This window comes from Dipodomys ordii, unplaced genomic scaffold (assembly GCF_000151885.1).
Source record: "Dipodomys ordii isolate 6190 unplaced genomic scaffold, Dord_2.0 Scaffold197, whole genome shotgun sequence".
NCBI classification, from domain to species: domain Eukaryota; kingdom Metazoa; phylum Chordata; class Mammalia; order Rodentia; family Heteromyidae; genus Dipodomys; species Dipodomys ordii.
Window position 1 is genome coordinate 2,626,061 of NW_012267413.1, and position 4,111 is coordinate 2,630,171.

General features: G+C 39.5%; 1 pseudogene across 1 annotated transcript; it reads left to right on the forward strand.

The window, feature by feature from the left end:
* Window positions 1-2,126: 2,126 nt before the first annotated feature.
* Window positions 2,127-3,024, forward strand: LOC105999733 (annotated as a pseudogene). Its single transcript, XR_001175752.1, has one exon. The product of XR_001175752.1 is annotated as an stAR-related lipid transfer protein 7, mitochondrial pseudogene (transcript).
* The last annotated feature ends 1,087 nt before the right edge of the window (window positions 3,025-4,111 follow it).

A 4,111-nucleotide genomic window follows, 5' to 3' on the forward strand; every position in this document is an offset into this window, starting at 1 on the left:
TCCTATTGAACATTGTTACCCCCTCCATTGTTTTCCCCCTACCATCCCTTCCCTCCCTACCTTCCCTGAGTTTCTTTTTTTTTTTGATTGTGATTTAGTGATTACATAATTTCCAAAATTTCACAGTATTGTGGAATAATGATGCTCATTTAAAGTCACAAGTTCATTCTAACTTTCCTGGAGCAAATTGTCTATCACAGTCTATAACATATAACGGTGTTCACATGTTATACACCATACATGTGATCAGCAGCATGGGGATATTTAGTAGTGGTTCAACCAGATGAGTGGAAGTTCTTTGTTTCTTAAGTCCTGTTAGTTTTGTCGTATAACCTAACATTTTGGATTTAGCATCCACTTATCAGGGAGACCATGTACCATTTGTCTCTTTGCTCTTGGCTTACCTCGCTCAATATGATTCCTTCTAGCTCCATCCATTTCCCTGCAAATGCCATTATTTTGTCATTTCTAATGGCTGCATAATATTCCATTGTGTATAGATATCACAATTTTTGGATCCATTCATCTGTGGTGGGGCATCTGGGTTGTTTCCATATCCTAGCTATTGTGAACAGTGCTGCAATAAACATGGAGGTGCACGTGTCCTTATATATTGGTTCCTGTTTTTCAGGGTAGATGCCCAGAAGTGGTATGACTAGGTCGTAAGGGAGGTCAATCTTTAGCTTTCTAAGGACCCTCCAGACTGCTTTCCAAAGTGGTTGTATAAGTGAAAGCCATTGATTTTTGAGGGTTAATTTTATACCCTGCTACTTTGCCAAAATTTTGAATCAGCTTGAGTAATTTGGGAATGGAGTCCATGGGATTCTTTAAATACAAGATCATGTCATCTGCAAAGAGGGAGTGTTTTACTTCATCTTTCCCTATTTGGATCCCTTTTATGTTTGCATCTTTTCTTATGGCTGTAGCTAGGCATTCTAATGCTATATTGAAGAGAAGTGGAGAGAGTGGACATTAGACATCCTTGTCTCATTCCTGAGTTTAGAGGAAATGGCTAAAGCCATTTCTTAAACTAGGTTTACACAAAAGAGTTTCTAGATGACTTAATCTCTCATTAATGTGAATGAATATTCAGTGATCCTCAGGCATGCCAGTATGACTTCTAATATGGAGAAGATGATAGTAAGAGAACCCTGGAAAAGTAGAAATCAAATAAAAGCATCAGAAGAATATTTTTAATATTCATTTACAAATTCAATGGTTAATGACAGATGCTATAAAAAGAATTCATAATCAGTACAAATGTTTTTAAGGAAAGTTAAAGCCACTACAGAAAAAAAAATGTGAGTATATATCAAACTATAAAATAAAAACAAATACAAATTTATAAACACCAAAATAATTACAAAAAGAAAGGCTAAAGAATATTGAAATCATTTTTAAAATAATACAAAACATTTTCTGTATTTTAGAAGCATGTGTTTCTAAACCAGGCATCAAGTATAATGGATACATGGAAAATGGATTGGCTAGAGAATAGCCTTCCAGAAGAAGAAAATAAAGAGAAAAGTTAAGTTTTTTCTGAAAAGAAACAAGAAATTTCACAATACAGAGAACTGAATATTAGGAGGGCTCTTTTCAGTGGAGATATTTGTAGAAATTAGAAAACACTGGAGACATTTCTAGAAAATACTGAAGGAACATTATTCCCAAGCTTGAACTCTATGTCTCATTGATATAGTATGGTATTAAATATTTCAATCTTCAATATTTCAAAATAATCATTTTCTAGAAACTTCTACAGAAAAAAAATTCTGCAGAAAAAAATTACTATGGAAATCACAAAGAAGAGAAGTTGGATCTAGCAACCAGTGTATTAATCATAGGTACTTACTACCAGGCCCTCAGAATGACCAATCTATGTAAAATCAAGAGTATTGTAAGTTCTCACAGGAGTATGTCTATTATGAAATTTCTAATTTGTTTGCAGATTTTGAGGATAATGTATTTGCCTATAGAATGGAAATGGAAACAAAATAGGACCAGGAAATTACCATTAATGAAACCTAAACCGTGTGGAGTATAACAAAAGAATTAGTGACTCATCTGTAGAAGATATTTATATACGCGCACCAGATCGCCTGTATTCCGAGAGCTCGCGCTGCGTCCTGCTCGGACACCTGCCCGGGCCATGCCTCTGCCTTGATGGCGGCGCTTGCTGGTGTCTTCGTGTGGGATGAGGAGAGGATCCAGGAGGAGGAGTTGCAGAGATCCATTAAAGAAATGAAACGGCTGGAGGACGTGTCATGCATATTTCAGAGCTCTGGAGTCGAGCATCACCCTCCAGAATCAAAATCCCAAACAGAAGGGAATGAAGATTTAAAGGACAAAGAGGAACCATGAGAAACGGCGATGGATAAAAAACATTTTAAACTGTGGCGGCGCCCAATTATTGGCACCCATCTTTACCAGTACCGAGTTTTTGGAACCTACACAGATGTGACACCTTGGCAGTTCTTCAATGTTCAGCTGGACACAAAGTATAGAAAAAAGTGGGAATCTCTGGTGATCAAGCTGGAGGTAATTGACGTGGTTAGTGGTTCTGAGGTTCTTCACTGGGTAACCCATTTCCCTTATCCGATGTACTCTCGGGATTATGTGGATCAAGAGAACAATGTGATGGTGTTGGTGTCACTTGCTGTACAACACCCCATTGTGCCAGAGTCTCCAGAATTTGTGAGGGTCAGATCCTATGAATCCCAAATGGTTATCCGTCCCCACAAGTCATTTGATGAGAATAGCTTTGACTACTTGTTGACATACAGTGACAATCCCCAGACTGTGTTTCCTCGCTATTGTGTTAGTTGGATGGTTTCCAGCGGCATGCCAGATTTCCTGGAAAAGCTTCACATTGCCACTCTGAAAGCCAAGAACATGGAGATCAAAGTGAAGGACTACATCTCGGCTAAGCCTCTAGAAATGAACAGTGAGGCCAAGGCCACTTCCCAGTCCTCTGAGTGGAAGACTGGGGGTAGGCATAGCCCTGCTCAGATTGAATATGCCTGAAAGACTTTGGGATAAGGATAGACAGACACTTCTAACCCTGTCTCAGTCCATACGCCACATGTATTAGAAGGCGTCTGCTGTAACCACCAATGCAGGATAATTCGCTAACTGGAGTCTTGATCTTATTCAGAGCCCTTATTGCTCTCTAGCAAACAGAGAAGGCAGCACTGTGGAGACATTGTCAAATTCTCAGGCTAACCATTTTGAGATTCAGTGTTTCTCTGAGCTAGTCTGGAACAAACCTTTCACCTCAGGCCAGGAGGGGATGATTTCCATCTGCTTCTTCCAAGTAGTTTCCTTGCTGACATTCCATATCTTACCATTAGTTGTGCAGTGCTTGGATTTCCTTCCATTCTGCAAATCGCCTGGAAGGTGTGGTTGGCTGGTCATTTCTTATGAGGGGGTCACTGGGAGTACTCTTGGTAACTTGTCTAGTGTGAATGGGTGTGAATGATACTTGGTCATGTTAAGTGCCTTGTCCTCACCTTTTATCCTTAGGGACATGAAGTTTATACCAAGAAATTTCTCCTTTTGCAGAATACTATCCCACTCAAAGCTATATTCTTTGGATCATTGCTTCTTTGCCAGCCTTAGCCATTTGCCAAAAACACTAGAAATGAGCCCTTTTAGATAACAGCTTTCTGTATCACTCGTTCCTTTGACAGGGTCAGTGAAATGCACAAAAAAATCACATTTAATTTTTTTTTAATATTTCTATTAAAAAGGCCTTGGGGGAATTGAGCACTTTCTCGCCAAAGCTATTCTGACTAGAAAATACATTGTTTTGGTTCAGGCATTTCCCCAGCTACTGAATTGACTTGTCCTCAGAAGGCTAAATGCAAGAGAAATGTAGGCTGCACCCCTCCTCAGAGCTTTCAGAACTGTAGGCAAGCTGTGTGGATGAACAGATGCAGTCATACCTCAAACTCAGTGCAGTGGGAATGTGGTTTCTTCCTTTAAAAAGATTTTCCTTCCCTCTTCAGAACTGAAACAAAAGTAGGCCACACTGTTGGGATGGTACCAGATGGTACTGCTTGGCCTCACTGGTTTTCCTTATAGTCATGCACAGTCTTTTGGGAGAATGGGG